Source organism: Brassica oleracea, chromosome C9 (genome assembly GCF_000695525.1).
Source record: "Brassica oleracea var. oleracea cultivar TO1000 chromosome C9, BOL, whole genome shotgun sequence".
Classification (NCBI taxonomy): Eukaryota; Viridiplantae; Streptophyta; class Magnoliopsida; order Brassicales; family Brassicaceae; genus Brassica; species Brassica oleracea.
Window position 1 is genome coordinate 34,318,316 of NC_027756.1, and position 11,917 is coordinate 34,330,232.

Sequence of the window (11,917 nt, forward strand, 5' to 3'; positions counted from 1 at the left end):
TTTGTAGATTCCTTAAACTTTGTGGGTTTAGTAAACTTCATATGAAATCTACTAGCTTTAGTTTATAAGCAGACTTCTTTAGAAGTCTACACTGTCTGATAATTTTCAAATCTGAAAAAATATATACTTTTTGAAATGTGAAAATAATTTTAAATCTGAAAATATTTTACAATATAGAATTAATAAGATAAAATAGTAGCAAGTTAATGCACAGAGCTTGATCTATAAATTTATTTGAATATAAACATATAAATACATATTTAAAATCTATTAATCTAAATCTTACATTTTTAGAGCAGAAGATGAAATCCATGAGTGATAATACCTACAAAAAAAAAGATAATATTGTGAGAAGTAAATAACATAAAAATACACATTTAACATCTATAGATCTAAACTTACATTTTTTAAAGGAGAAGATGAAAACCATGAATGATAATACCTAAAATGACAAGATAATATTGTGAGAAAGACTTGAAAAAATTTTAAAGAGAAATAAGAGAAATGAAAAAGTTTTAGAGAGAAAGGAAAGAATTTTAGAGAGAAGGGAGAGAGTTTTGAAGAGAAGTGAGAGAGTTTAATAAAATTTGTGCAGCCACTTTAGAGAGGGAGTGTATAAATTTTATTTATATAGGGAGACAAAATATAACTAGGTTAAAATTTACGACATTGTGGACTTTTTTTGAAGTCTACTAAAATTAAAATGTTGGAGTAGATTTTTACTTTAACATAGTAGACTTTTTTGGAAGTCTACTATAATAATTTCATTATTGTTGTTTATTCTTTATTATTTTAATAATATTAATATATGATTTACTAAATTTATTTCTTTATTTTTTAATAGTTATAGTATATGATTTCACTTTTTTACTCTTAAGGAACTCAACTAATTAGTTTAAATATAATGACTTTTTTGTAAAAAAAAAGTTGAAAAATGTAGACTGAAAAAGACGTCACCAGATAAATAGACTTTATTGTAGGTCTACGAAACCCTAAACCACAAATCTCAAACCCTAAATTTTTTTCTTTATAATAAAAAGTATTAATTATTGTATCAAATATCAAATTATACAAAATATAAACTACTAAACATTAATATACAAATTTAAGTCAATAAAACAGAAAAAAAAAATCTAAATATAAATCTAACCCTAAGAAGTCTACCACTAGAATACATAACATGTTATAACCTTTTGTTTCTAAACCATATTGTCTAACACATGGTTACCAAATTAGAGTATATTCTTTAAAATTGTTTTGCTATATAAAATTTTAATTTATTTACTTCATATTGATCATTATATTGATGATTAATTAACAATATTACAATAATTATTTTTATACATTTCAAAAACATAATTATTTATAGATCAAATTACGATGTAGACTACATAATAAGTCTACACAATAGACTTCTTAGGAGGTCTACATATATGTAGACTTCTTTTTATTACGTGTAGACTTACTAAGGAAATAATTGTAAAATACATTTCTGTTTTTTTTGTTTGGTCATAAGGGTTACATAGTATTTTTACTACCCCTTTAGGTTGGTTTTGCATTTGACTGAAAGTGGGGTATACTTTTAGGTTTGACATGAATATTTATGTTAGTTTTAGCAATTCTCCCATAATAAACAGATTCATTTTTATTCACTGATATATTTATCCAATCAGAATATGTTGACAGTTTACGGTTTAACTTGGTTCGGCCGCTGGTTTGATCTAATTTTAAAAACATTGATGACAACCAAACTTGGACTACATTTGTTCAGAAAAGTTTTTTCTTTCTTTTACTGAAAATAATCAAAATGTATAAGTTATGATCTCTAACGGGGTAAGAGTCTCATGTGCTCTTAAAGACAAAAAAAATAATCTCACATATTCTTAATGAATCTATCATACTCTTCATTTAATCTATACTCTTAAGAAATGTGGTTAAAGTCAATTATGCCCTTATTTTATTTAATCAGTCGGGTGTTTTTGTTTTATTTATTTCTCGTCCCTCCTCTTCCCTCTCCTCTCCTATTCGGCCTGTTCTTTTTCTCTTTTCTCGAGCACCATTGTTTCGGACTTTTTTTACATTTGATTCAATTCATACCCAACCCTACAGTAAGCAAATTTGACAAATTATAAGTGTACATTCATACCCAGAACTACATTAAGCACTACATGTGTACCCAACACTACTTTAAGAACTACATGTTTCCCGATTGATTCAACTTGTATCCAACACTAATGGTATAACTTTTTATTAACTTGACAAAACTATATTGGTACAACTAGTATAACTTAGTATTAGTTGAACAATAAAATCGTATAACTTGTATAACTAGATTAGTGAAACTGTAGAAAAAAAAATGAAATAAAATTATGATATTACAAAACCTATATATTTCATGAAATTAAGTATTTTATTAGATGGTTAGATGATAATTGATTATAATAAAGTGAATATAAGTGACACTACATGTGTATCCAACGCTACATTAAGCACTAGATGTTTCCCAATTGATTCAATTCGTACCCATCAATAATGGTATAAAATTGTATAACTTGGCACAACTATATTGGTACAACTGGTATCTCCTACATATTAATAAAGAAACATTTAAAAAGTTATAACATGTAGTTTGTACTAATTAAAAAAGTGTCGTACTGACTTGTCACGTAATTAAAATGCTAATTTTGCTTATGTGGCGGCTTGAAAATCAATTGAGAATTTTGTTAGTCTAAAATTAAATTTCTAGGTAATGTTATATTATATAGTATGTCCATTATGGATCATTCATTTATCAATTTGAAATTATTATATATTCTTTACTTAAATAAAACCTACGGAATTACCTAATGTGGTTAAGATATATATGTCAATTAATGATTTTAAATAATAAATATTTGCTAACAATTTGTATACTTTCTATCATTTTTAATTATTTATTATTAAAATAATTACAAAATTACATTAATCATATAATAAAAATTTAGATTTTTTTTTTGTATATGTTGTATTTTGAAAATTTCAAAACGAGTATAAATTATTAAAACTGTTAAAACTCTCACATAAACATTTGTGATCAATGTTAAATTTTTTTCTATAATAATATACAATGATTATAAAATCATATGAATAAATAATTTTATTTTAATAGGTGTTTATGTTAATACATATATATATATATATATATATATTTCATATCGTTTAAATTAAACTATACATCATATGAAAACACATATTTATATTTTGATATATGCGTTGAACATATATTGAAAAGGTAATATTTTAATTTTGAAATCCTGCTAATTTTTTTAAGTGATTATAAATTATTGAAACCACTAAACATTCTACATTAAAAAAATCTTTGGTGTAAAATTTGTTACACAAATATGCAAATAATCATAAAATCATATGAGTAGAAACCTCGTTTAATAAATATTCATATTAAAAGTATACTATATATCTATGTTAATATCATTTAAATTTAATTATATATCATATACGATAGATAAGATTGATTGTTTTGACTAATTTACCCTAAAATGATTGCGAATAAACAAGAGCCGTCATTTGATTTATATGCGCACGCCAATTTATTACATAGTAGTAACTAATTTCTTAGTTATTTAATATATAATTATTATTTTATTATATGCAAAAAAACATAAAATAAGTAATAAATATAAAATAGCTATTCTGCACAAGGCGCATATCTTAACTTAAGTATGTATCTTTTTAATAATTTGAAATCTTAAATATTTTCTAAATCTCAGGCCAAAACAAAATAACGAAATGAGAATAAACTCAAAAATCAATATTTATATTGAGCATTAACCAAAATGAAAAAAAAACGACACAAAAATGAGAAAAATATTGAAGATAGACATGATTGGAACGTGAACGTAAACTTCTCATGACCATAATTAAATTTTAAATTTCTAAATCATGATATAAAACCGAGCTGACATAGTTTCATTCTAACCAAATAGTAGGCCTGAGATTCTTCGGCCTAAACGTTAGGTTCTTATGCGATAAGTGACTTTTTGACTAAAATATTTTAAAAAATGAGATCATCTCATCAATAAACTAATTATGTAGTTAACAATTTTTTTTTTGAAAAATTGTTTAAGAGCCAAAAATATTAATCCGATCAAGAATATAAATTTTATTTTTCTATACGATATTTTTTAAATAATTTTCATATAAATTTATCATATCCTAGTAACTTAGTATTAGTTGAACCTGATAGTGAATTTGTAGAATAAAAATTAAATTAAATGAAATTATGATATTACAAACTTATATATTTCATGAAATTAAGTATTTTATTAGATGGTTACATGAGATTTGATTATAAGAAATTGAATATAAGTCTCTTGAGTACAGTAAAACTTAGAAAAAATGAAAATAATAGAAAAGTAAAATTTCAACTTTGAAATTTGTTTTTATTATATTTCCGCCCAGTTTTGTCTCCCATTTTCTAAACACCCCGAAATCATGTAATTCTGTTGTAAAGTATAACAACTATTTTAGGGTTTTCTCATTTTTACGATCCTCCCAACAACATTTCCCCTCATCTCATCTCATATCTCTCTCTCTCTCTCTCTCTCTCTCCTCACACACACACTTATATCACAACAATTTTTTTTTTTAAAATAGAAAAAACACAGATAGAAGTTTTTGATACCATAGGGTGGTCCGGATCAAAAACAAAACATACTTTGATGCCAATTAAGCTCCTCCTTAGAGCTAAGAGAGTTTTCTCTGATACCACTGATAGGTCCCTTGCCAAGGGCAATCAATGTTGATCAAAACAAGAACACAAGAACAAGAACACTTTTGTTCTCAGGGACAAGTTTACTGCAAATTTTCTCTTCTTCCTTTCATTCAACGTGAACCGATCTTAAATACAAAATAGATTAACTAACCAACACTTCAACGTGGGCAACTAACACATCCACTAACTAAGGAAACACGAATACACTAAACATAAAATAAATAAAGATAAACTATTGAAACTATTGATTTGATCATGGTGAAGATGGCCACGTCATATTCTTCTCCAAGTTGTATCTTATCAATACTCCATTCCTCCAAACAACCTTTTCCTCAAGGTTTGACACAAAACATGGAATCTTCTCTGAATCCACGTAGCTTTCCGAGGAGCAAATAATTTCCACATAATAAAACATTCAGAAAACAAACGCTTTCTTGTCTCACAAGCCGACTTTGGAAGACGCGTTTGATAAGAAGAATCGCATTGTGGCGGAGTGGAGGTGAATGACTTGTAGCTAGAACCCCTTTTCTGAATACACATGACGGTGAGAACTTCTTAATTATCTCGTAACGGTGGTGGTTTACCAGGATCTGGTTGTTCTTCGTTGAGCATCTTTGATTTTGAGGTCGGCAGTTCATGGCTTTGGATTGGATGCGTAGGAGCAGTAATGGAGCGCCCATATGTTTTGTGGGCAACGCTTCGGATCCAAAGTCGTGTGATAACGGCTTCAATGTGGGACACATCAATGAATTCTTTGAATAAGTCCTTGTTCGGTAAAGGACTAAAGCTTGAGTCCTCAACAATCTTTGAATCCATGGCTTGAATATTTTTTCAAAATACGCAAAGCTAGAAACGGTGAGTCTTCATCACCATTGATCGGAACCGCATCATCGTAGACATCATAGCTTGGCTCTTCATCGTCATAGACATCAAAGATAGGAGCTCCATAGATCTCGTTGTAGAGGTCCATAGATTATGCCTCCAAGGATAGTTTGGTTCCTGCTGAACGTTGATTCGGCGGAATGCCGTCAACAAGAACAGAACTCCTCTGATACCACTGATAGAAAATAGAAAAAACAGAGATAGAAGTTTTTGAAACTGCTCTCCAGTTCATTTCATTTCATTTCATCCTCTCAATTCCTAGGAATCTCTCTACCCTCTCACATCACGAACCGAGATCTAACTAACGAATTAGCATTATGGATCCATTGGAGGAGAAAACGAACAAAAGGGAGATGAAGAAGATGAAGGAACACTTCGACAGTGATTGGGTACATAAAATCAAAAAAGGAAAGAAAGCATATGAGAATATTTTTTGTCCTGTGAGAGCCTGCCAGACTTTGATTCTCTCCAGCGTTATAATAAAGTTTCATAACATCTCTCAGCATACAACAGTTGGCCCGTTATCGATGGCAGCATCCCTCACACCTGAAGAAGACTCGACTCTTTCTGTTGCTTTCTTGGCCTATCCATTAAAATTACAGAATTATCATATATTATAGGTAAAACAGTAAGTGAACAACAAAGCTTTATTCTTACCTCTTCATCCCAATTCGTAAAGACGGTGACAAGTGAAAGACATATAACTTGAACAACCAATGCGCATATGATTCCAAGCCAAAGGCCCTTCATATCAAAATGATTATCACATTTTCTTTTAGATTACTACAGTTAAAATTAATGGTTATTTTGGAGAAAAGATTATGAAATTTGAGTTGATTTAATTTTAATTTACCCGACCACCAACGTGAAAGTGAAAACCAAGTAACAAGCCTGAAGGTACTCCAACAAAATAATATGACCCAAGATTTATGAATGCTCCTATCTTCTGCCATCCACATCCTCTGGCAACCCCTATTTATAAACCGGAAAAAATTAATTAGCAATAACCATACTTAACCAAGTGTCTTTACTTGTACGCAAAGAAAGAAAAGGAACCTGAGAGAACACACTGAAGACTGTCAAGAAAATTGCCTAAGGCGAGAATCGGCATCAATGAGGCTACATAGCTGACTACTTCCGGTTCACTACTGTAAGCCATTCCCCATATATTCCTTATCAGTATCAAAACCAATCCAATCACTATACTTTCTGCGATTGCGATGCAAATGACCACACGCACCGCAAGCTTAGCCACTCTTGGATTCCCCGCTCCTAGCTCGTTTGACACCCTCGTGCTGCAAGTATTTTAAAGGAAATTCGATATGGTTTTATAATGAGTTTGATATTAAGGTTACGTGATTTGGGTTATATATGTTTAATTACCTTGCAGCACCACTAAGCCCAAACGGGATCATCCATACTGTTCCTGCTGTATTAAGACTGCACGTAAACAAAATTTAGTTACTTCCAAAATTTAACTAAATACTCTTGGATTAGGAAGATAAAAATATTCAGTTATATGTTTTGTTCTTACCAAATTGAGAGAACAGAAGTTTCGAGAACCGGATTTGGAAGCAGTCCTGATAAGAGAACCAGAAGCTCAAAGGACCACATCTCTAAGCTGCACTCAAACAAATCAAACTTGTGAACAAAAAGGCGGTCGTGACCGCAAGCAGACTAGTTATTCCGGGTAACTCTCCAATACAATACATTTTAAATATCATAAATTTAGTATTTAAGAGACAAAATCTCAAAAATAGCACTCATTTTTAGGGGGAAAAACTAAATTACTCTTAATTCTAAACTCTAATCCTACCATCCCTTAAATACTAAACCATAAACCCTGATTACTAAACATAAACCCAAATATTATATAAAAGCCTTTTTAACTTTTAATAAATGTTATTTTAGAAATTATTTTTAATGTGTTGTTTTAGTGTTATTTGAGGGTATTTATAAAAGTTTGTTATCTCTTATTATTTTTTAACTTACCAGACCATAAGTGCAGAAGGAATAGCAAGTCTCATAAAAGGGAGGATGTCGTGTAGAGCCTCCTTAGAGAAACCGATCCAAGTCAGTGAGCAAGCAGGCGATAACTTTACGTAACAGAACAAGAGTACGACATTAAGCCAATACGAGATAGTGTTAGCCACAGCAGCTCCTTTAAAACCTAAACCAGATTTCAAAACCAAGACCCAACATAGGAGGACATGAAGACAGGTGGTGATTCCAGAGCAGATGACCACAGGAAACACATTGTTTTGTGCCTGCAAAAACCTGTTAAAGCATTGAAGTAGACCATAGGCAAATATGCAATTGGGATCATGAATCTTGCGTAGGAGCCAGCGAGTGTAGCAATGGATTTGTCTTGTCCGACGAAGAGAAGAAGGTGTTCTGTGTTAAACCAAATGATGGAGAGAGGAACAGAGAGTAGTGTAAGAACAAACATTGCTCTTTGCATTTGTATCCCCAACATTCCAAACATCTTTGCCCCGAATGATTGGCCACAAAGGGTATCTAACGCACTTGCTGTTCCCATCTGTTCATGAGGAAATGAAAAATGGTGGATTTAGTGTAGTTTTCTTGCTTCACAAGTTTCTGTTAACGCAATTTGTAAACAAATACGTGAATATTAAAATTTTGATATAATGACATCATTTCACTGTTTTAGTGCTTGACATATTGGCTTCAAGTTTAAGTAGGAAAAGGGGAAAAAATATATGCACAATGTTTTAAGAAGAACTTTGATAGCTTGGCGTTTTCACTTTTGTCCGTAAAATGACAATTGTTTTTGTTGTTATTAAAATTCAAAAGGAGTGGTAGAAAAGATGCATACGCAAGTTGAATATTCAAACAAGGTGACCTGATATGTCCATAATATATAATTTTCTATTTATATTATGAATGATGTATAAATCATTATTATTTTTTTTTTGATAAGTATAAATCATTATTATTTCTATTTTTAGAGATACATCAATGGTTTAAAAGGTAGATTAAAATCCAAAGGTGCATAAGAAAGGAAATAAAGTTACCCTTTAGCCAATCAGTTTAGAATTCGCTAATTTCCTATGATAAAATTTCAACAAATTAAAGATACATGCTTAAGTAGAAATCAATATGAGATATATGTAAAGTGAAAGTGAAAAAACTAACGAGGAAACTGAAGCCGGTGACGGAGGCAAAAGAGGTGGCGATGGAGGCAGCAGAAAGAGGAAGAGGGCCAAGATGGCCGACGAACATGACAGAGATGACTTGAAGGCAAAACTGAAGAAGACTGACGCCGATTAGTGGACCCGATAGCCATAGCTGCTTCTTCAATTCTTCTTTTACACTACTTTTCTTCTCTTTCTCTCCGATTAGAGGCCATGATAATACATTATTTCCTGTTTCTCTCTCTTCCCTCATTGTCTTTTAATCTAGGCAAATAAATAGCAAAAGATAATGACTGAGTAACAAGGATCTTTCATGTCTTTAATTGGTTTATTGTGTTTGGTTTGGTCTCTCTCTCTACTGATGTGTGGTGTGTGGGGACTGGTACTTTTTATTTGTTTTCATATTGGTCAATGTTTGACCCAAAAACGATGCTAATGCTGCTCATGTTTGTTGGAATCATACAATAAAAAATTTAAAGATAATGATTAGATTCTTGAGGTTTAGCAGAAATCTTGAAAGAATCAAATGAGAAAAAAGAACAAAGACTTTATTGATCAAAAGATTGTATTAGAAAAATGATTTCTAATGTAAAGTGAATCAAAGAATGTATAAATATTTATAGGATGTGTTCTAGGTCTAAAATGGAAAGAAGATCACTTGATTAAAGAAAGGCATCTCTTTATTTATACAAAGAAGAAGCTAAGGCTCCGTAGTAAAATGAACCTAATTTATTGTCTAATGAGCCTTGAGAGAGGATGTAAATCCACCCCCAACAGTAAGCCCCCCCAAGTTCGTAGAGAGAGATGAAGTCGATCTCTATGAATTTTACGAATAGGGTTTATTAGACAATCAACTAGACACATTCATGTCTATGACGATTTAGGCGAATTTACTTTGAACTTGTGTCTAGTAAAAGGCGAGTTTTCTTTAAACTCGTGCTTAACGAAAGACGAGTTTACTGGACTCACGCTGAGAGAAAGACGAGTTTACTGAGAACTCGTGCCAAGTATAAGGAGAGTTTCTGTAAACTCATGCCTAGCCAAAGGCGAGTTTTTGTAAACTCGTGTCTTAACAATAAGCGAGTCGACTGCAAACTCGTGCCTAATAACAAGCAAGTTCAATTTAAACTTGTGCCTAAAATACAAGTTTACCGAACTATTGCCGGCCCGAAGTCTCGTGTTGAGATCGTGTGTGCCGAGCAAGTTGTTGGCTTGTATGTTCGTCAGGCTATGATAACGTTCCTTCGATGCATCAAAGAGAGCATGAGAGCTCTTGTTCCCGGCATTATCCAGATTCGGTGATGACGTCTTGTGAAATGGTGGCGAGTAAAAGAGGGCTTGGCTTGTGAACATGTCCTAGGCCAAGCTCAATCCGAACTTGTGATAGACCATGAATTTTACCCACTTTTAGCCATGGTCTATAAATGTTTTAATATATATTTACTACTATATAGAGTCTATTTAGAGTATTTACAGGTTCAAGGACGATTTGGAGGAATGTGGTGATTTTGGTGTCTTTTGGAGCCTTTTGAGTGCAGAGCTGCACAGACTCGTCAGATGTCTAGCTATGTTTGGAGACCTTGCGACCGTTAGATTACGCTAATCGTTTGATACAAGATAGATCTTTGAGTTATCTTTCCAATGCCACCGGTTTGAGGTCAATCATCATCATGTAGCAAAAGTTATGCCCGTTTTACTGAAGAGTGGTCAGTCTGCCTCGCGAGAGGAAGCTGTCGAGGAGATGAATGACTGTCGATCGATGTAACAACATTTGTGTCGGTCGACAGAGATGTCATAATATGGGCTGAGCATATTTTATGACCGACTGAAGCCCAAAAGCAACCAAAAATTACCAGAATACCCTTGGACGACCAGAAATTCTATTTATGTTATTTATAAGCCATTGTTGACGGCTACGCTATCTAAGCTTTATTTTATTCATAGTTCTTGGTTCGGATAGAAGAGAGGAACTCCTTCAGAGTCCTCTTGGAACTCCATTATTTTGGTTTTAGTTATATTTTATGTTATTCATCTATTCGTCTACGATTTCTGTGACAAACATCATGCATGAGTAGATCCACCTGCTAGGTTTAGGAATTTCTAGGGTTTTGAATGAATTTCTGAATTTTATGATTGTTAGGATATCTAAAGATCTCTACATCAGGATAGCTTGTAATACTAGGATCTAGAGTAGTTGGAAAACTACGAGAGTGTGACTAATTGCTTGAACCTAGAATCATAGGACAATTGAGAGGCACGAGAGTGCAATCAATTAACGGAACCCGAATCCTGCTGGATTAGATACCTAGGTGCATACGAGAGTTGGTCTAGGAATCTAGTTGAACATAATCGATCAGATCGATAACATTTGCCTAAGGCAGTGTCGATTGACGCTTATACCATAGCATCGATCGACACTCAATCCGTAGCATCGATCAACGCTCATACCATAGCATCGATCGACGCTCGAACTGTGTTAACATGGAGAGCTGAAACACTGAACTTAGTCAATAGATTAGACTCACAGCGAGAGCTGGTTGTCTTTTGCATTAGATATCGAGTTCTAGAATCAATCCTTAGAATCTATAGTTTAGAGTTCTAATAACCTGAATGAAACCCTAAGTCTAGTAACCATCCTTCCATCAAACAACTCTTTGCCAAGCTGAACAATTGTCTTGTTCAACTTGTTTACTGTTTACTGCTTTGCATATCTTTATTTACTGCTTTAAACCTATTAGCCTAGCTTAATCAAACTAATTAGATTTATTTGGTTCTCTAGCTCCCTGTGAATTCGATCCCTAAGTACTACAACTCGACCTCTTATTTGAGAGAGTATAAATCACTCCTTAGGGTAATTTGAGTGATATCAAATTTGGCGCCGTTGCCGGGGAGCTTTGCGCCATTAGATCTTGTCTACATGTGATCGCGAGCTCGTGAGACCAAACTTTAAGATGCTCGCCGAGTTACTGGAACCAGCAAGTTGTGCTGATCTGTTAATGAGGTGATCGCTCACGCGACTGTTGGGGTTGAACTGGTGCCGAGTCGCCGACGAACTTTGAACGGGAGTGGTGAGCTGTCTCACGTAGTGATCTTGTGAAGATGAGTAGAA

General features: G+C 32.6%; 1 pseudogene; it reads right to left on the minus strand.

The window, feature by feature from the left end:
• Window positions 1-5,949: 5,949 nt before the first annotated feature.
• On the minus strand, window positions 5,950-10,273 carry LOC106318560 (annotated as a pseudogene).
• Window positions 10,274-11,917: the final 1,644 nt, after the last annotated feature.